Below are 22,873 nucleotides of genomic sequence, written 5' to 3'. Positions count from 1 at the left end.
CTCTGATAGTATCCGAACAAAACTGCTTCATTAAAATCTGAAAATGCTACTAGGAAATCTTGCTGGGTTTTTTAACCCTAGACATACATTCCAATATTTATACACCTCAGTAATAACATATTATGTAAAAATGAGTGTTACATATATACTTTCTCAGTCAAGCAAAAAGATTTATTTGCAACCCTTTGACTGTGAATCCCTGCTGCTAACATATTACTTAACATTTAGGTGAAGAAGGTCCTGGAAGGGAGGAGGCATGTACATATCCCTGAGGTATGCCCTAAGCCTGAGCAGAGAAGGGAAAGCACCAGAGAGGACATGGACAGTGCTGCAGCTAAACAAGCCAAGGAACACAACCACAACAGGACTGTAAAAGATAACGAACCAGCGAACGCATGCTGGAACACTCAAGGTTACTTCTGCTGTAACAGCTAAAGAAGGTGAAATTACTCCATTTTCTGTAATGTACTTGGGCACAATAACGACACACCAGTGCTGCAACCAGCACAACACCACCACACGATGTTAACCGAGGATGGGATCAATGCAGATGTCTATCAGAGGGACTGTCAAGGTTGCAAGAACACCAAGTCCTTAAATGCCATAACCAGCCCCACCTGTGATGCCCCACAATAGGCCCAGGAGCCATTTCAGCTCAAGACTGTCCCCCAGTTCTGGGTTGAGCTCTGCTGTTGGCATCTCTGGGCTCAGACCTTGCTCTTTGCTGCTCCTGACCTTTTGACCAGACTTACCAGATCAACATCAGGACCCAATTCACCAGCTGATGCCTGTCTTGATACAGGTGGACTGGAGTAGAGCCTCAGCCTGTGGCTCATCCTTCCACTAACATCTCCTGCAGCTCCCCAGCAAGGCAGGTCATTGGCCTCACCATCAGGCACAACCATGTGCTCACCAAAAATGATAAAAAGAAGTTGAGGAAAATTAACGATCAAGTAACTCTCAAACAGCACAATGACTAACTTCTCTATGTTGCCAAGAGCAGGGATGGGGAGGTTACTCTGAAACGCTGAATCAAACACTATCAGGCCAGTACTGAGGCAGCAAACTGAAAGATAAGGAGCAGCCCAAGGTCCTGTAATCAGGCTTCTCTTGGGCAAGATGACAACAATGACTTCATCCCACTGAGGGGAAAACCCTGCAGACCAGTGCAGGAGGAGGCTCACCTGCAGGACAGACTGTTCAAACAAGTGATGACCCTACCAGGCAGCTGAGTGCGTTATGAAGTAATAACTGGCAGGAGAAAAGATCCCTGAGGGGAGGCAAAGCAGCAATGAAAACTAATGATCTGTGCAGTCTACACAGTTTCAAACAAAACAAGGGCCTATGCTGGCAACAGTGCTCTGCATGCAACAAAAACCTATGCAATGTTTCAAAACAGTGTAAAAACAAAAAATGGTTTCAAGACAGTTTGCAAGACGAAGCGTATCAGGGGCTTGCCACAACTGCTCAAGTTCATTGATGATACAAAGAGAAAGTGTTCACAAAAGGTAACTCAGAGTACCAGCACTCACAAGGTGCAATGGGCAGACCGAAGCTCTCCCTTTTCACAATTAATATTCTGCATTCTATACATGGTTCTTTGTTTAAATACTAACAGTTTACAATGTGGATGGTATTACTTTCCTCTTTGGTACTTTCTCCTTGTTAGGAAGCCAAGAAGGAAAAATAAGGTCGTGTGAGGAATGTGGTAAGGAGGAAAAGAAATACAGTGCCTGTACATCTAGAATGAAGTTTATGGATAACAGTAGATGACCTGTGAAAAAAGACCACATAAAACCAGCATACGTAAATGAATGCAGACTAACCTGTCCTTTGAGATTTCAAATTAAATATTGTTCATCTGTCTTTGTAGGCATGCTACTGCCACACCTCAAAACAGTTACCTGCTCCTGCAGACCTATTTCTTTTCCATCTTTTCCAAATCAATTGGCATCCCTTAAGTTCTAGGGATTTTTTTCCCCCTTATTTAAATTTTTTTTTAATCAGTAGTCCTCTTATTTTATTATGAGCTTATCTTGCAAGCTACAAAGGACCATGTCACACTCAGACCCACTATATATTCAAGACACTTTTTTATTGATTTCCAAAACTATCTGCCTTCCCTTTTTACCTACCTTTAAGAAAAATAAAATCAGCAGAATAGGAAAGACAAGCTCTACCTTCAAAATCTACCCTCTCAAAGTATTTCACAAACTTAGTTCATGAGAGTAATCTGAGAACAGGTTAAATTGGAACCAGACAGCACAGTCCTCACACTAAGTCTTCACAGATAGGTTTCTGGCTTATTACCTGTTCATTAATGCTGGCTGGTTTTATTTAAGCATTTTAACGCATTTATAAAAGCAGAAACAGCTACAGAAGGAATAATGCTAATAGTACTACAACATTTCAACATATTTTTGAAATTACAGTATATGCATTTCATCACTTCTGATTTTACATGTGACCTCTCTGAAAAATAAAGAATATATCCACTACAGAAAATATGCTATAAGTATAGAGAAAAAGCCAACAGTGAGGTGTACATTATTGATATAACTGCATAACAGTTGTGCATAATCTAGGTGTGCATAATTATTGCCTGTAATAACCATAAAACCCAAAACTCTTGCTTAGTTTTAATGATTCACTCACCAGAAAAAAATTACATAGCAACCTCTACATAGTCTTAGGTACAGTTATGGTAGAAAGAATGTGTAAGAGGTATTATTACTCTACTACTTCTAAACTCTAATTCTGGTTTTTAATACTTTAAGTTCAAATATTTGACAAAAATGAATTAAGTATTTTTGGACCATAACAGAATATATTAAAAGTAAGCCTAAATTTTATAGATAATCTCCTTCATAATACTCTTATTTTACATAGTCACACATCATTCAACAGATTGTCAGATTATCTGAACACTGAAAGTTTTAAAGCCCTGTATAGGAGAGAACCAAGTACTGGAAGTGCCTACACCCAAACACACACTAAACAGTATGATAACAGCCCCTATGCTTTTTTAATTGAACACTCATTTTTATATCAAGTATTTTAAAAAAATAAGGTCTTTAGATTTAGTAGAATGAAAGACAAGCCACATGCATGAAAACTGTAATTCTGTAGAGATGGGATTTTTTTGTTGATATTTAAAACTGCAAATGGAGAAAGAAAATTACCATCAAACTTATAATCAGAGGAAAAAGCTGAGGTTGACCTACACGAGTTCACTGTAAATTAGAGATCTTTTCCTGGGGGCTTTGGGCCACATCTAGCAAGCAAGAGACAGACAAGTCCTACCAAGAATGTATCAGGGACTCAATACTTGCAAAAATCTGTATGCAGAAAGATCAGAGCTTCCCTTTTTCTTTGACAGAGGAGAGGCCCCAGCTTTCATGCTTTTCTGGCAAGTAGAGGGAACATGGCCAACTTTCTTTGCATTTGCTGGCCAAAAACTGAGACAGTCTCTGTCTCAATTCAAACTTTAAGACCTTTATTGGGATGCATATGGTTGCTCGCAGAACAGAGCTTTGTAAGCAAGATGGGTAAGGCAGGAAAACCAGGAGACAAAAGCTATCTTTTTTTCTTTTAATTATCCATTGATTTCTTTGAATCAAATGCACGTAAAATGTATGGGAGAGTTCTGCTAAGTGTAAACTTAAGCAAGAAGAAGCAAGTGAAGGGTTTGTTGCCTTTTTTTTTTTCAGAACTTTCCACTTTTCTAAACAGCATCCTCAGAGCACTAATGCTGTCATACCAAACAATTTTCGCTGCTTTAAATCTGTGCACACACCTTCCTCAAATATTTTTACAGCTCTCCCACTAACTCATAAGTCAACTCTATGCAGCTTTCTATAAAGCACCACAGCTGAAACGAAGTTCAGGGGTGCACTGAAGCTGCTGGTCAGGATAATACTGTGCTGTACCATTGTATCTGTGGAATGTTATCTTTTGTCCTCAGAAATTTTAGCCTCAAAACCAGCTTTATGTACCCAGCCAACAGGACAACTGATTGTTAAGGATAAACATTTTTGTTATCACCTTGCATAACAGAATAAAGAGGATATGGAACAAAATCAGGGATGACACAAACATGGAGGCAAGCTTTGGCCAAGTAGAATGACATTTGCAAGTTTTAAGAGAATACATCAACTTGCCACTTCTGAATGGTTGAAAGTGAAGACCTTCAGAAAACCCTTTGCTGTCTATGCATCTCTACCATTACTATGCATATCAGGTAATGAAACTCCAAATAGATGTTATGATCTGAATCCTGAAAGAGAATTCAAGCAGGCATAGTAGTCTAATACACAGACATTTGAAAGATGTTACTGCATATTTTAACACTGACCTGTTTTATAGCCTGCTGTCTAGGGAACTGTCTATTTCTACAAACCACTACTGAACCTGGCGTGCAAATCTAAAATCACAGTTTGAATAGTATGGAGAATTAATTTCTAAAGAGCCCTCACAGTATTGCTAATTCTTACAGTCATGTAAGAAAGGCTCTGTTTTTTTAGAAGCCCCTAATTGTACTACTATGTAATTACTCATAATCTCAGCTCTAAAAACATATCCTTTAGTTACAAAAACAAGATGAAAATGGGAACAACTAAGATTTAAGAATTTTAAGAGAAAAAGGAAGGTTCCACGTTTATTAATTTTAAGCCATACCAATCATAGAAGGGGAAGGATAATAAGGATTTGGTACGTGATGCTCTGAACAGTTGGTGCTGACAACACAGTTTTCATAATAAAATCAGTTGCTGGCATGCCCCATGGATCTGAATGACTAGAAAAAAAACAGTGAAAATACATTTCAGCTGTAAATATTATCCACTTATTAATACAACATATTACCCATTCTTTTTTTCCAATTCTATGAAAGATAATCTAAAGTTTTAGTATTTCCTTATCTTGGTAAAGTAGAAGGACCATTTACAACTCAAAATGTTGCTGATTTCCAAGTTATTCCTATTCCGTTATACAAATGAATCTTCAAAATTTTAAACAAGGGTTCGTATTTTCCCTGATCTCAAGTAATTATATCTCTTATAATAAAGAAAAAAGAAGTTTTAAGACGGAGTTCCAGAATTTGCTTCACATAATCACAGCAAGTAAAACATTCTTCCAAAAAGTGTTCATAATTGAGTGACAGAGGAATCTAGGTAAAACATTTGCCATAGCTCAGAATTTGTTGGAACGAGAAAAAACTTCTGCTGACCACTAAGAACCAAAAAAAGGCATTGAATAATTCAAGAGACTCATAAAACCCCTTTTGCTCATTGGCCTAAACTAACATTCTAAAAGCATATTCTTTCCTTATAGCAACTCAAAAATATTTCCATGACTATATATATAAACAAATTTAATCTGTGCAAATAGATTGGCAGTTGACAATATCTGCTTAACATAAACAAGAAAGGACAGTAATAACGTTATATTCTTTCTCTACAGCAAAAGTGGCTGCTAAAGCTAGATTTTTAATGATCACAACATTCTTATACCAGGGTACTATATATATACTTAACTTCTACTTTATTTCAGAAAAGCTAGATGAGAATGGAAACAACTGAACACTGTATTTTGGGATTCAACTGCATTTTCAAATAAGTTTAAACTCTAGATCATCATCTACAAATGTTTTCTGGTTAAGTATCAAGAAGGCAGGTTGGGCTTAGTTAAAAAAACCACGTTCCTCTTCAACTTATTAAAAAAAACCCAAGTAATTAAAAAATAAATAAACAATTCTGTTTCATGCTGCAACCATGTAGTGGAATCTTGCTATTACAGTCTCTGAAATCTGTTTTAATTAGGGGGCTAAAAGGCATAAGTATCACAATGAAAACAACAGCACCCAATGTCACATGGGTTTGGGCTAAGCTAATATAATTTCATGAGGTTCTGAAACAGTGATAGTTATCTTCTAAATTTTTCTACAAAAATAAAAGTTAAAAAAGCTATAATTGTACTTAAATATTTAAATTACCCAGACTAATGATATTAGGAATGCTGCTAAATGGGATTGTCACGGAGGTTTAGTAAATGACACACATGTGAAATCATCCATTTTTATAACGCTTCTCCATATTCCATTTCTATGTCTACTGAGTGAAAACCACCACTGAAGCGGAACTTCTTGCCTATACTTTGCTGAATTAAAGCACAGAATAAGAGCAGATGTATATTCAAATTTATTATAACAGCGACATTTTATGTGGTTATTAAGACAAAAATATTGTCAACATAAGCAGGTGTTCAACTGATTTTATCGTTTCTATTTTTGTTGTCTATTCCATCAATTGACTATTCAGAAAAGCAAAAACAAAACAAACAAGAAGGTGCAATCACAACAAAACAAAGGTAATTATGCAAGATGTACCCCTTTCTGTATGTCCACTTTGTTCTTTTGGGGGAAAAAATGCAAACAACAGACTATTCATGCTACACTGAAAAACTTCAAGAGCTCTGAAGGAGCCATATTAAGAAATATTCTTCATCTAAAAAATGCAAGAAGTACTGCAATAATGCAGAAGTACCATAAAACAAAAGACTTCAAGAAGCATTATCTGCCTGGTACTCTTTGACATCTTTGCCACTCACTATGTTATGGGAAAGCAGCCTGCAGTGTAGCTGAAGAGCAAACGGAAATTACAGAACAAAACAGGGAGGCAGCCTGTTGTCAGCCTCTCCTGCAAGCAGAAATCTAGGGAGTTCCAGCCTTGCATAGATATTCCTCTACATTTACTGCTCCTCATAAGCTCGTTGAACTAAAACACATGCACATTGATCAGAAACTTAGAGCTTTCACAAGAAATACCTGCAGATTATTTTCCCACAGCTTTCAGCAGAAACAATGCATGTACTCAGAGAGAACACCTGATACGCTCGTAAGTCACCAAAAGTTTGCTTTTTCTAGAAAAAGCTAGAAAAATACTAAGCAATTATTAGAAATCTCTGCCCACCAATGCAAGTATCTGATTATAAATGCATTTTACCATACTCGTCCAAACTTAGCAATAACTAATTGGTTGAAAATCTATCTCTGAAAAATGTCAGAGTATGAAAATTAACTAAAATTAGAACAGAAGCAGAATACCATCTTCAAAACACAATTCAGCCTGGCTACTAAAACACTGAGTTTTCTTTTTCCCTTTCAATTTGGTACATAGCTGAAATCCAAAACAATTGTAGCAACCCTGAAGGAACTAAAAAGGAGGCATTCATGCCAAGAAAGTTCCTCAAGAAGAAATCTACAGGTTGTTCTTTGATGTGAACTGTTGGTAGTGCACAAAGCAGTAGCTGCTCTGCTATGACCCCTTTTTATCTTGCTAAATTCCAAAGGGAAACCAAGTTGGTTTTCCCTAAAACACTGCTGAAAGGTATTTGTACCACTACAGAAAGAAATTAACCTAATCCAAGCAACTAAGTTTTGTATTTGAGTAAAGGAATGCATCACGAAAATGTCTGAAAGAAGATGCAGTGTAACAAAAACCTCAAATACCAAAGATCACTGCAGCAGCATTCTTGCCGTATGCTGTAGCACAGACAGAGAAAAATACTGTGGGAGGAGAGGTCTCACATCAGAGCATTGTCTGAAACAGCAGACAGCAAGGTCCTACTACACAAGGCAAGGTCAATGCAACTGGAGAGTCATCTGTTTAAGAAAACACACTATTATTAGATGCAAGTTATGCAGCACTTGTGCATACTGATAGAATAAAACCATTACCCCAAAAATAAATGTTTTCAAATGGTAGCTTCGACTTTGCTCTCAGCGTTTCTACTTTTGTGTCTCATTTAAAACACTGAAGTGAGCAACACAAAGAATACTGAAAATACCCGAGTATTTAATTTTTAATTACTTACGAAATGTTACAACTGACAAACACAATAATATATTCAATTTAATAAAGAGGCTCCACTGAAAATGTTGTAACAAATTATTAAACCTTACTTACTGATAGCACTGTAGAATAAAAAGTAGGCCAGAGTTGACAGCCTATTTAAACTACTATGATGTGCCTCAGACTACTGTGAATAAACATTACAGTAAATATACTGGCCCACAGAATACACTGCCTTGTACAAGACTCAAGCCTGCTCAATACTCTCCCTACTCAAAAGCTACACCAAATACATACCAGTTTTGGATGCAAAGAACACAAAAGACAGCTCCATGGAGCACCTCACATAGGCCATAAGGTGTGTGTCCCTGCTGCTTTAAATTATTTACTGAAAGAGCTGGGATTACCTGCGGCACCATCATTGACACTTGATAAACTGGAGCAACGTAGTGGGCTCTGACAGAAAGATAATTCTGGTGGACAGTTGAGCTCATTCCTTCTAGCTCTTGTAGTTTACCGTTTTCAGTAAGTGATGGCACATATAGCTCTTGTTTGAACATGTTGGATTATTTATGAATGACTGGGCAATCAAGAAAAGAGTATTGTGGATGGCCTACTTTAAAATCAGTGACATTAATTATGTCTTGCAAAGAGATGTCAGCATGACAGAGTATATAAAACCGGAGGACCAGACTTCAATCTCACAGCAACATATTTACAAATTAACTTTGTTGTTTCAAATAAAATCAAAATTCTGTGCCTCAAAACAGAAGAAAAATATTAGAGACCTCCCAATACAGGAAATTCATAGAAAAAAATGTCACCAGTTTATCCTCAGGTCTTAAACACAAGTCTCACTTCAGTAGATGAATGTTTTGCTCAAAAAAATCAGAGTGAAATATGACCAATATCTGGCAGAACCAGGACTACGGAAAACCCCACCCACAAGCAGATATATGTATAGGTTTGCCAAGACAAATAAAGCAATGTGCAGAGTAAGCTGGACTGCTCTCACATAATATGTACTCAATCATGTAGGTCCTCAAGTACACGTGCAACAACTCTCTTCTAAATGATTAAGAAGGCTCAAGAAGGGACAGAGTTAACCTAAGGAAAAACATGGATTTCACGTTAGCATGCTAATAGCTTTCTAAAAGAAAGATGTGATGAAAAGTATTATTTACAAATTAATCAGATTTCATATTAAAGGTACAGACAGCCATTAACCTGCTGTCTGCATAATCAAATGACAGTCGTCGCTCAAATGAAATCATCAATGGCTGCATTGTGAACAGGCATGACAGTAAGTCTGTCCATGCTGGAGCTGTATGACTTGTTCCAGTGTTTCAGTTAGTGATATTTTCAAGAAGTACATAAAATAAAAAAAATGTAAACTATTACTAATAACACTTACCATTGTAATTTATAAAGTTTAAGAGTCATAGTCATGACCCAAGATCCATTTTGTGCTAAGTGCTGTAAAAACATTAAACAAAATGACAACCCTTGTTCTGGAGCGTGGTCTTCAGTGTTTTAAAGGAAGACACTCTTCAAGAAATACTTTTGTAAACATGCATGTAAACTAAACTGATCACTAAAAAAACCTTAATTTTAACACTTTATGAAAAAAATCCCTACGCAAATCATGAACTTCTAATGAAATAATAGATTAATTACTTTTTGCCTCCTTTATAACTGAAGACTTTTTTAACTAATCTCATTTCCCATACGTGCCTCGGATTTTGGTGCAGGTTCTAGTCACTGGTGGATCTTAACCTGCATATTTCTCTTAACTAAAACAGCCCTTTTGATAGAAGAAATATTCTTTTCTATGGGTACTTACAAATAGAGCTCAGATTTTTCCATTACATTTTTTTGGATAACCTAAATATAGAGAATTTATTTTTCTCATATTAAAAACTCCCAAATTTCAAATTATCTTATCATCTCTTTCATGAACTTGTTCTATGATCTCCAGTAAACAGAGTTTTCAGAAATTTTTTATTCTGCAGTTGGGCTTTCATGTTTCTTGATCTAAAAGTTTTACTTTGTGGGGAATTATTTTTTCCTTCTTAATGTCTTGGAACTCTGGTTTGAACACCACACTTTCACTGTACAAGATGTATCACATGAAATCTGTGTTAACTGAGACGACAGGAACTGCACTGCCTGGTCTGCAATCACAAAGTCTTAATAAAAAATTTCTTACCACGTATGAAAACAGGAATGAACACACTACAGAATCTGATTAATACCTCAATATGGCAGAACAAGAATGAAATCTATTTAGATTACTAAAAAAGTAAGACTTTTAGTAATCCTCTGCCAATTTATGTCGATTGGACATGCTCTTTCAGTCTTGGGAATTTCTCCGTCAAGCACTTCCTAATACACAAAATGTTGTGTCTGTTTCACTTTGTCTCACTGCCCACAGATTTGTTTAGGTGTTTTTGTAATGATCACAAACATCGGTTGTTTGCTATTGACTTTTCAGGGGATGAGATACCACAGATCAAAGATGATTATTTGTAGATGGAAACACATGCCTTCTCAGACTACATAATGGTCGCTGCTTTGCAATGATTATTAAGTGGCGTCTTCATAATTGGCAGGTTCTCTGATCTCCTTTCAAATATACAAACGTAAAGGACTGAAATATTTAGCAAACACTTGTCATACAAACATAGAGGATTGAAGTATTTAGCAAACTTTTTGTCAAACTTGTAGCAAACTAAATACAACAGCAAGGCCAATTCTGCTTCTCACACAAATGCCTCGCTATGAAACAAAACATTTTACTATTCCTTGAAGTACAGCCGATCCTTCAGGCATTTCTCTAGCACTCTTAACCCAGCTCTTAAACTTCCTCTATCAGAAGCCCAGTTTGCAGTCACCTGTCTAGGCTCTCCTCTGTATCACCTGTGCTGGTGGCGTCCCAAGCGCGTGCAGCGGAATGGACAAGCATCGCACTCAGACACCTTGGTCCTGATTCGACTAACACTTCAATGAAACTACTTCTCTAAGTGTTTGCAGACTTTGAGTCATTGTAACTCAACGACACTTCACCAAGTGGGGCAAAGAGAAGTCTGGAGCTGGAAGGAATGCATTCGCACCTTCATGCCTGGGCGCCAGGGCCTGCAGCACCTGCAAGGAGCGCCTAGAGCCCGCAAGAGGAGCTTGCTGAGACCCACTGAGAGCACCCTTGTCATTTATAGCCACGGGGTCCTTCCAACACCACATCTCCGATAAGCTGCACCACTTTTGGACTACAATTTGCCAGACTTTAAGGTAAAACATTGTTTGTAGAATCGCAGTGGAAGAGAGCATGTGGAATAAGGGCAATCATCCCATTTGGCTTTTGCGTTTGGGATTTTCTTGAACCCTCCCGGAGGAAGGCGGGGAGCCCTGCAGCCGAAGGTCAGGCGAGGAGGGCGCAGGAGGGCGCGGGCAGCGGGTCCTGCCGGCGCTGCCGAACATGGCCGAAAGCGGAGCCCCCGCCCGCCCCCGGGCTCGGCCGCACCGGGCAGCCCTTCGCAACCCCCCGCCGGGGCCAGCGGGGCTGGAGGTGCCGGGACCCTGCCCCGCGGAGCCCCCGGAGGAGAGCCAGCCTCACTCGGGAGTCGGGGAAAGAGCCCGGGAAAGCGGGCGGGGGGAGCAGGGGACGCACCTTTCAGCGTCCCCCTGGCATCTTCTTCTTCTCCTCCTCCTCCTCCTCCTCGGGTCGGCCGTGACTCCAGCGGCGGCAGTGCCTCGGTGGCGGAGCGGTCTGCGGGACGGAGCCGCCCCCGCCTCGCCGGGGCTCGCGGCCGCCGCTGCCCGGGGCGGCGGAGGGAGCAAGGCGCCTTCCCCGGCGGGCCAGGGGCGGGGGCTGCGGGCGCGGACCGCCCCGCCGGGCCCGGCAGGGACGGGGGGAGCCGGGGAGGGGCCGGGGGCAGCGCCGCCGGCTGAGTCAGCCGCGCTCAGAGGGCGCGGGGCTGTCCACGAGGGTTGCCCCGGGACCGCCCCTCGTCGGTAGTGGGGAGCAGGGTTCTCCCGCCGGGCAGCTGCCCCCGGGCCGGGTCGCTGGGATCATACTCCGCACACGCGGCCGGCGGGGTGCGGCAGCTCCTCCTTGTCCTGCCCTGTGCAGCCCCGCGCTCCCGCAGGCACCGCGGCGAGGCGGGCGGCTCTGCAGCCCCGCGGCAGAGGGGGGTGCGCGGTCCGGGGCAGCTCCGCACCCCACGTCCGGCAAGTGCGGCGGGTCACCCCGCCAGCAGCAGGGAACTGAACCGCTCCCTCCGGCTCCCAGTGCGCGCCACTGCTCATAAAGGGGCAGGCGGCGCCGGCTGAGGGGGATCCTCGAAGCCTGGGAGCGCCCCGGGTCCCGTCCCGCCGCTGGGCACTCGCCAGCTGGAGCCCGCGGAAGAGCTTCCTCCTACCGCCCGCCAGCGAGCGCCGCCGGCCGAGCGCCGCAGCCCCGCGACCCCGTGCGCCTGGACGCGCTCCAGCGCCATCGCCGTGCGCGCCCCCCGAGCGGGGCCGGCGCGGGGGCGGGCCGGGCCGGGGCTGTGTCACCGCATCGGAATGTCGGCCCGCGCCCCCCGTCCCCGCACTGCTCATCCCCCGCAGCGTCCCGGGCGCGGAGCGGAGCGCGGGAACCGCGGCCGGGCTCGAGGAACATCACCTCCGGGGAGAGCGCGGAGCCCGGGGAAGGGGAGGGGAACGCGGCGTGGTTTCCATCGGCGGTGCGGAAAAAACGCGGTTTGGGAGAACTCAGCAGTGCATTTTTGCTTACGAGCTTTTCCATAAGGAGTACAAGAAGGAATGGAGCCCCATAAACTTCTAGTTTAAAGAAAGCATTCTCATTTTTTAAACTGGCGAGAGTTGTCCATAGATAACACGGGTTTATTTAGGACATTTTTACGTGAAGGGCAACGATTGTCATAACAAAGGTATGTGGAGATTGTGTCCCAGTGAGGGGCTATAAAACTTACAGTTCATTTACTTCATTCTCTTCCAATGCAAGGAACTCATCATACTATTTTCTATACGACCACTTGAAAGTCAGATTTATCCCTACATATTCTACTCAGCAAACACTCAGCACCTCATTGCAATAGTCTTGTGACCATAATACAGGAGTACTGATGCCCTGTAGATACTGATGATAGCAGAGAAAGTCTATTAGCACAAAGTCTGTTCAACGAATACATTAAAAAAGCCAGTGAAATTACCCAGTGGTGAGTTATGTATTTTCAAAAACTTTATATGTTGTTATTTGGATTTTTAAGCAAATTAGGACAGATATAGTGTGTTATATATACCATCATCATGGCTAGGCTCCGCGAACAAAGATTTGAGAAGGATTCTATCCACACTTGCTACAAGCGTGCTGGAGGCTAAAAAGGCCAATGCAAGATAGGCAAGTCCGGCTGCAAAAGGCACAGCAGAAAGTCTCCTTAGGTGGTATTGGCAAGACACAGTTCCTTCTGCGTTGTCTTTTCTCCTCAAGAATGATTCTGCATGTGTTCTCAAAAGAAGCAGCAACGTTTTATATACATATATATATTCCTGGCTTTACATTTATTATCTATTCTGACTCTTTCCATGGCTTACAGGTTCTGATTATTAGAATAGGGAGAAAAAATGCATCCACTACAGTAAAACACGTTGATATTTTTAGCAGTGAAACATCTAAATCTTTTATTAAGAAACATGAGACATGGCCAGTCTGAACTAATTCAGGTAATTAACTCATAATATTGAGCATTCTACACTGAAATACAGTATAGACTGGATAAAATCCAGGTCCTACGGAAAATTTAATATTCCCTTTGCCTCCAGCATGGCCTGGATTTCATTCACTGCATATAGTACCCAAAAAATGCCATAATACAATATTTGCAAAAAGTAAAATCCAAGTAGTGAATCTTTTCCAATTCATGTTCTGTGTGATCTGTATATTTTTCAGTACTTTCATATATGTAGATACTGAATACTGGCCCAAAATACATTACATAATACTCTAGTGTACTCTACAATTTCTTAGTGTTAGTTGCTTCACATCAAATCTTGCAATAGGTTTTCAGCTCTACTATACTGACAATAAACTATCCTCTAAACACACAGGCAACAAGAACCTTTCCATGGAAGCTTTTTCCAGTTTCTCTCTGCTTTTCCATGTTTTTTCAAGAGTGCAGGAAAGTTACTATTGCATTATTCCAAGGGAAAATATATATAATTTCTCCTTTGCAATGTGTTCACACTTTATTTTTTTCAGTTTGCAAAACTCCAACAATAAAAGATATCCCGTCCTGAAAAGAAAGTGATACTTTTTACAGAATGGAAAACTTGAAGAAATCACCATATCCTTGACTTGCCAAAAAATTAGGGCATCTGTCAAACTTCAGGCACACATCATTGGGCCAACTTGGCATACCAGGGATCAATAACATGCTCAGGCACTTTGTTGTATTAAGGATTTTATTCCTGAGATCCAGCTCCTGACCTGGAAATTGAAGACTTCCTTGTTTCACTGAGACACTGGAAGATTATTTAACAGTGAGATTTTTGAACACTGTGAAAGAGACAAGTCAGATACAACAGTGGCAGGTGATATGTACAGAATAATTAGATGCTCATTCCCTCCAGGATGACATCTGTTTCTGTGAACTCTGTAGGAAAGAAGAAATTACCAGTATAACAAAGCTTCAGCACTGCTCTTTCTAAAATGTATTTATGCAATTAACAGTTCAAAAATTGCATCCCTGTAAAGCATTGGAGGATGAGAAAAATTTGAATATGAAGTAATAATGATGCCTAGAAATATCTAATAAAGTTGCTACTTTTAATGTGATTTCCTTCTTTAAAAACAAGTCAAAAATTACACGCAGCTGATGAGAAAGATGAAATTGCATCCCAGCTACACATTTGCAGTTGAGACAAGGCATCTTCTTTCCATTCCAACAGAAGTACATGATCCTCTGCGATGCTGCAAGCAGATTTACTTTGGAAGAAGTGCATTTCCTTGGTGACAGGTTAGAAAGCTGCCTGTTAGGATAGTTAACCCAAGTAATCTGTTTGTCTCCATTATGGTAAGATTCACTGGGTTTGGACCTCTCTCCCTGGTTGTACACACAACAGAAATAATTCCCCTCAACCAAAGTCACCGATCTTTTTTCAAAATTAATTTGTTCCCAAGGTGGAAGAACTCTGCAGGCACCCAGACCTCCACTTTCTCTGGGGACTCCCATGCCTGAGCTTTACAGAAGTGAATTTTGAGCTGCCTGGCAACCTCAGTGCTATACAGATGAAGAAAATATTTTTTTGCTGAACTTGACTCATGGGTCACAGTTTCTTTTTAACATTCTCAGCCAAGCAGAGAGTGCCTTAAGAATGCTTCAGTTTTCTCTCCCATTGTCCATCAGTGTCTACCCTGTTTTCATGAGAACTCACTGTTAATCTGTACTGTTAATCACTGTACCGCTACTCCATCAGGCTTGACAATACAGAAAGACAACACAGCCAGCTCAAATACAGTACTTAAAGGCAGAGAAAAATACAAGACTTTCAGAAAACTTTGATGTGTCTTTTAGCTCTTTTATCAGCTAACAGTCTTCTACTGACCATGTATTTTGGAGTTTGGGTTACAAAACTGATTTAGAGATGAACTTCAAAGTGATGCATAAATATTAAATTCCACACATTCCTATGAGATGGTAAGTATTATTAACATTATACAGATGGGGAAACTAAAGCAATGTGAGTTTACTTGGGCAATTTTCCCATCATGAAAAAAAAGTAACTACAGTGGTAGCATCAGTAGTCAAGAATACCTGGCTTTTTTCTGCACTCACTTTGAATGGCACATCACCCTGCAGTATACTCTATAAAGGAATATTTTGTTTTCAATCATGATATTATATAGCAAAATTTTCAAACAATTTATTTAACAAATTACATAAAACACTTAAAATATGCTTTTCATTTAAAAAAAATAGCCAAAAGGTTTTTCTTTGGGCTTTGCTCCAAAATTCACCCTTCAGCTAGGACTAAAGAAAAGCACGCACACTTGCACACATGCAAACAGAAATTCTAAAAGAAAATTAGAAACATATGAAAATAAGGATTGAGAATGTTTTCTTAACTGCACTCTGGTTTCAATACAGCAAAATTTTCATTGATTTACTAATGGATAGAATTTTTCTTGTGAAGTAACACACAGGCCTTATCTGCAATTAATTCCTTGCTTCCATTAAATGAATTATCCTACAGAATTACAGCCCATGGAGGCAGGGCAGCTCAGCTCTCTCTATAAAGCACAACCCTACTTAAGTCATCCTCATCCTATGAGGAGAGTTTTTACAGAAAGAGTTTCAGTTGAGACAACCATTATTTTAGTAAGAGCTAGATTTTGAGGCTATTTATTATTGCTAGATAAATAATCACAAAGTACAAGTTCTATACTGATTCTCAAAACAATAAATAAATAAAACAAACTACTTGAATTTCAGAAATTGTTTTTAAATTATTAACTCTGGACTGGAGGTTTCTTATGAAGCCTGCTATTCTATGAATGTTACAGCTTTGTAACTGCATAACAGACTTATTGTTACTTTACGTGATGTAATGTGAGGTGTTTTGCATATCTGACCACTAAAACCATCACCAGTCATGGAGGCAACTCTGAAAGTTTAATGAACTTGCTCAATGACTTTCTGACATTTCAATTAGGAAGAAAAAAATTTAACAAGATAAAACAAGTAACTGTTAAAAAAGACTGAAACAATGACCTTTGGAATTGATATCAGCTGTTTGACTTTCAAATCATTAGTAAAGTCATCCTCCAATTAGTCTTTGGAAGAGATACAAAAGGTTTTGTAGTAAACATGAAAAAAACTCATATGTTGTTTTCAAATATCTCTAAGATAAGGATAATTAATTATACATATGGAATAATTGCAATATCACTTTTTTGGCTATTCAAATTTTACTCTGAGAAATTTCATATATCAGTGGAGTAACTTCTAATATAGATCAAATTAAAGAAAGCCTTTTACACCTTAACTGTAAACTGACAGTTTAGGTGTACTCCCATTGTATAACTTAGCTATATTTTTAGTATGCCATTATTTTATGGCATCATAAAATATGACAGTTTTTTAAAAGTTAGAGACTATATTAGAATGCAGGTCTTCAAAACATTGGACCAATAACTCTTGTTTACTTCATATTACAATTCAGGGACAATGGAAGTCAAATTAATACCAGTAATTGAATAAAGTTAATAAATGCAATAAAACTGAACACTATACCATAATTTTCTGTTAATTCTCTCTAGAAGAAAACAATAAAACCCCAGAAGATGGAAAGTACATAGCTATTAATTAATCTATGAGAGTTTATGGGTCATTAATAATACATAAATATTAGTGATATTAAAGTGGCACGTAATAAACACATCCCAGATCATATTATACAGTCATGATGAAAATGTATTGAGAAGCCTGCTTTATTACTTTCCTCATATAAAGTTCCTCAATACACAGTAAAGTCTTTAATATATTCATAATGATAAAATGAATTGTTGCTTATATGAAATTACATGGTCCAATCAGGATGGAGTATTGTCTTGAGCACCTAAACAATAAAGTCTGATTTATGTAATCTATTACATGTATCTGTCCTTGTATAAGGCCATTAACTGTTCCAGTTCAGCTAATTAATCCTGTTGAACAGTATTTCTAGGCTTGTTTCTCCTGAGTGACATTTTCAAGGAAGCTTCACCAAAAGACAGTTTTTTATTGCCTCATAATTGTGCCTTTAGTTTGAATACCTAATTATTATTGTACTCACAGATTCAGTTCATCTGTAAAACAACAAATGAGCTGACTTGCCTGTGCTCCATCATCCCTTTAAACAAGCAGCCAGGACAATGAGTTATTAATCTAATAAATTATAAAATCTATATTGTCTTAATGCTCATATCTAAACAACAATGACTCTACAGGTTAATTTAATATTAACTCCATTCAGTTCCTTTACTGTCAACCTGCCATAGCATATATTTGACCAAATTCAAGAACCGACACAAGAATTTGTTTAGGTAACCAACCAGAATGGTTAAAGCCATAAGATATTTTAACTGTTTATTTTTAATAGCTGAAAAATTTGGGTGCTAACACAGTGGGCAATGATATTAGAAAACATGTAAGTACCCAGTATGTTTGTATTTTTGCTCTTCTTAATGTTGAGATACTTTATGTTGGATGATTCCAAGTACCCTCTTTGTAAAAAGTTTAACTCAAAATCTTGTACTGTTTTCCATGTGTAGTGTAATTCTAACGTAGTATTACACTAACAGACTCATTGAAAAGGAAAATAAAGTGAGGAAAATCTTTTAGCAGTGTAACAGCACCCATGTTTTAGCCTGGTGAGCACTTCAATGCATTGCTGAAATCTGTAAAAGGTAAATAATAATAATAATAATAATAATAATAATAGTAATAAGTAAATAATAATTTAGTGTTTTCTACAAAGTCAGGCTGGCTGATTAGGTGTTGAAAATGTGAGAGCACGGGAATGCTTGTGGTTAACAGTTATTCAGGAATGAGCATATATGACCAGGACTTTCCATGGGAGAAGCCAGACAATCAGACTGCAAAAAAGGTAATAATTACTTTGCTTTTTGCTCATGAAATTATAAAAAGGATATTAACTTTGCAATATCTATTACAGCCTCTCCCCTAAAAAGGAACATTATTAAATTTACTGTAAATTCTAAAAATACGTACTTTACAATCAACATGTAAAATTCTAGTATTAAATAAAGAAAAAAAAATTGCCTTACTCCATTGTCACATCAGTGCATAGTTTCACAGCTAGTCCTGAACAACTCAATTTTATGTAACTTTAAATACAACAGAACCTTAGTAAAATGTTTTTTCTTTTATAATAAAACCAAAATAAACTTCAGCTTCTGTTTTATATGCCAGTTGAGATTCTTTGCAGTAATTCCTTCCACATCTGCTCTGCAGCTTTTAGATTTATAAAAGCAGTATCTCCCAATTTCCTTTCATCAAAATATCCTAATGCTGTGCTTTATAGACATGTTGGTAGAGTTTAACACTGAGTCACTAATTACAATTTGGAGTCATATATATACTAAGGCTAAGAAAATAAATACGTGTGGTTATGAAGAATTGAATACTGAAAATCCCAAACAACCTAGTCAAAAATTCTTCAAGTGTGATAACATACCAATAAAAGTACACATGAAATTATCATAGACATTATAAAAATAAAATTGAGAGTTAAAGAAAAAGTAAATAATAAAACTAAACACAAGTATCACCAGATTCTAAATTAATGACCTAAGATCACTTGCAGAAAATTTGCCAACCAGATTGTTACAGAAAAACTGTCCCTTAAGAACTAAATGGTTTGGGAAAGAGGCTGGTATGGGAAGATCTTCATAAACCATTTGTCCAAAACATAAATTCCTAGGATTTCTCAAGGCAGTACAGTATTAGTATCTCCCAATTTCAAGTTTCTCAGTTGCCAGTGTATTGTAAATGCCATTGGCTTTCCAGCCCATCGATGTGAGCATTTGAGAGGACAGAGAGCGTAACGTGGACAACCTCAAACCACATTAATCTTCACTATATGCAGGATTAGGAGTTTTGCATTGTCCTGACTGATCTGTAGTGCTGTATTTCCTTTTCTGTGCATTGTCACTGCACACCCAATATCTGAGGAAATCTGTTTTGTCACAAAAAATTATCAGTAAAGACTGCAAAAATAAAGCTATTAATCTTGAAATGAAGTTCTAAATATCCAAGAAAATGATACAAAAGGCAAAATAGAAAAATATGCTACAAAAACATCTGAGGGCATCACAGAACCTGGAAAGACCAGAGTCCTCCAGAAAATTTAAAAGAGCAGATCAAATTGGCAAGTATATTTCTCTCAAGGAAAACAGCATATAAGTTTGTTGATCAAAACTGACATCTAGAGAGCTAAAAGCTAACTAATATAAAGTATCATCCAGTACCTCAAGGCCAAGGTTTCCGGGTTTCAATAAAGGCATACTAAAGAAACAGAAATGTGGGTATAACTCTAGTTTTCCTATTTTCTTCCAGCTAATCATGGGATACAGGCTGTAATCTGAAGCAAGGAACATGCTCTCAAGGGTATTCTTATATAATCAGCAGAGAACAAACCGTTCCTTCTCTTCCTTAAATCTGTACCCAATCACACAAACAGGGTTCAGTGGGACAGCTTTGCTGCAGAGTACTTGCCAGTAAGAGAACGAAGATTATCCCCCAGACTTTTCCTTTCTGTTTTCTCTCCCCTCCCTCCTATAGAATGGCAGATACAAGGGGCTGTTCTCTAAAGCTGGGTCAAGATGATTCATGATAGACATCGACATTAAAATGTACAAGTCCTATTGATGCAGAAAATATGGTTAATCTGTGAAGTTTACAGTCTTTAAATCTATATGTGTATACATAGATATGGGTACATAGATGTTTCACACCTTCCTCCCTTCCTTGAAAAAACAACATAGCCTAAGTGTGCTGATAATATCATAAACTGAAATCAGCCACCTTTACTGCAAATTAAGAACTAATGAACTGCAAAGGAAATAAGCTACATGGTTCTGGCAGACAAAGCAGGAAAGGGAGATGAATCACATGAGCAAACGAGGCTTCCAGGGTAGAAAAGGCTATCTGGCTACTTGCAGTGCTCCCATGGGAGATTTCAGATTTTAATAATGAAGAAAATGTTTTGTCATATGGCAAGGATAAAGAACATCAGCTAAGTGTTTTCGTATGGAACCCCTACATATATTACTACAAACAGCAGAACATAGGATCTTGTTCATATTACATAAAGATGATGTTTAATGAAGAAATTGAATACACATCTATTACAAGGCTTTGGTTGGCATGAAGTATTTCTGGTAAAGTGAAAAAAAACCAACAAAATCAGGGTTACCTTTTAGAAGTGAACAGCTTTTTCCTTCACTTCCTCATCAAAACTTAGTAGTGACTGAACAGTTTTTATAGTAATATAAAGGAATTTTTGTTTTAAGAAATAAAGAGCAAATGGGAAAGTAGAAAGTAAATATTAATATCTGATTCACAGTGCACTGTGAGGGTTTTTTATGAAATAAAATGGATTTGCCACGTAGCCTTTCCAAATAATATTAAAAAGGTTTTTCTCTAGCATTACTTAGCCTCCCAAAAACTGTCTGGTACTTCCTATTAAGCAGAATAACACCTACCAGTGCCAGTTAACACCAGCAAAAAAATCCTCCAGCCAACCTTCCAATGGAAAACATTTTGACAAGTATTTTTTCTAGCTTACTGTAGTACTTAACTGTGTCACCTCCTCCCTTTCTAACATTCTTCTCCCTTAAATTAAGTTGGAACCACCCTTCTCAACTCTCCCAGGCTTTAGGCGCAGCACAGTGCACCTATGCTCAACAGCTTGCACGACTTCCCCATTTAATCAACTGCTCTGACTGAAGAGGCTCTTCCAGCACACCTGGTCCTGTCCATAGCCCTGTGCTGTGGTGACCAGAGCAAGAGAGTTACTGGGAAACTCTGGCATTGGAAATATTGGGCAGCAGGGCCCTGGAGATGAGGTATGAGATAATATATAGGGCCTCCCTGCCTCAGCACTTGCACCAAGAACCTGCTCAAGAACTATGTAGGGGTCTCACCCCAGCCCCAAAATAAAAATCTAGAGTGGAACAGAAATATTTTTTTTTTAATACCCCAGCCAAATAGGAGAAAAACAGCGGGCAACAATTACAACCTGCTGATAACTGCTCAGACAGCATACATGCCCTATATCTGTGTAAAATTAGAACTAGTAACCTAAATTCATTCTAGCTCATCACTTTGATTCTTGCCCCAAAGAATTTAATAGCAAGAATGTACTTGTTATCTCTCCCTTTTTTCTTTTTCTTTTAATAAAAAGAATGCTTAGGACATAAGCTACATATACAGATTGTTTCATACCCAGCAACATCATTATCAATGAGATGTCCAATTTCATTACCTGTTAATTCATTGACATTCACATGAAGGGACCAGGCCCACTCTCTCCTTGCTCCCCAGAACTTCAGAGAGTGTTGCCAAAGTCCTCCTGTACCCTCTAGTATCTTTTGCTCTGAAAGGGAGTGGATGATACCTTTTAAAACATCAAAGAGATTATTCAAGGATCTGCTGAGCAGCATTCTGTGTAGTCATTTAAATGCTTTAGTGGTACTTGGACTCCTATTTAAATGTAATATTTACAGTGTGTACATCACACTGCATTGAAACTTTTATTGTCCAGAGCTGCGGATTTGGATTTTTAAGAGGGTTTAAGCTTATGCACTAAGGAATAAATTAAGAAAAACAGCCCCACCTGCCGACAGAACAGCCACAGTACAGAGTGAAAGTTTAAGAACTTCATACTTGCCAACCAGAAAACACGGGTCTTCTTTCCATCTCTTTCACAGAGACTCAGAATCACCTCATTTCAGCAGAGCCAAAACTCAAATCTCTCCTTTTTCCTTTGCTCAGTATGTAAATTCAGATGACAAATTAGTTTCTCATTATCCTTTCCAGAATTCACTGCTCCTCGACAGGATAACATACGAACTTCATTCAGTTCAATAGAAGCTAATTGAAGAGTACAAAGTATCAACTGAAACCTATCTGAACAATTCATCTGCATATCATATCTCATGTACTGCTTCCTGTGCTCAGGACTGTAAAAATGCTTTACTGAATCAATAAGGGGATAACTCACAGTGCTTTTTCTTTTGGGTTTGTGGGGTTTTGGTTTTGTTTTTTGGTGGGTTTTTTTTTAGTGAATAGACATAATTCTAAAATTTTGTTTCAAGAGATTTATTATCTAGCAATAGATAATAGCTCTCATCTCTCATGCTATGTCACCTACCATTTGTAAATAAGGAAGATTTCAATATTATCTATCCAAAAATCTTTTTCCCCTTCCCTTAAAGCTTAAATTTCTATCTATTACAT

The 22,873-nt window shown here is 38.7% G+C and overlaps 1 protein-coding gene and 1 long non-coding RNA gene across 5 annotated transcripts in view; both read right to left on the bottom strand.

Moving 5' to 3' along the window:
* The window catches only part of PLCE1 (phospholipase C epsilon 1), a 149,046-nt gene extending 136,953 nt beyond the window's left edge, over window positions 1-12,093 (bottom strand). For all 4 annotated transcript variants that reach the window (XM_051800517.1, XM_051800518.1, XM_051800519.1 and 1 more), the window contains exon 1: window positions 11,518-12,093. The gene's annotated coding sequence lies outside the window, so the exon portion shown is untranslated. The remainder of the gene's footprint in view (window positions 1-11,517) is intronic.
* Window positions 12,094-12,592: 499 nt separating this feature from the next.
* On the bottom strand, window positions 12,593-22,424 carry LOC127476985 (uncharacterized). Its single transcript, XR_007906799.1, has 3 exons — window positions 16,195-22,424; window positions 15,715-16,158; window positions 12,593-15,675 (listed from the first exon to the last, which is right to left on the bottom strand). It is a non-coding gene; the product is annotated as an uncharacterized LOC127476985 (long non-coding RNA).
* Window positions 22,425-22,873: the final 449 nt, after the last annotated feature.

Source organism: Manacus candei, unplaced genomic scaffold (genome assembly GCF_025592945.1).
Source record: "Manacus candei isolate 608988 ecotype Guabito, Panama unplaced genomic scaffold, ASM2559294v1 h1tg000050l, whole genome shotgun sequence".
In the NCBI taxonomy this organism is placed as follows: domain Eukaryota; kingdom Metazoa; phylum Chordata; class Aves; order Passeriformes; family Pipridae; genus Manacus; species Manacus candei.
This window is presented reverse-complemented; position numbering and strand designations above follow the sequence as displayed.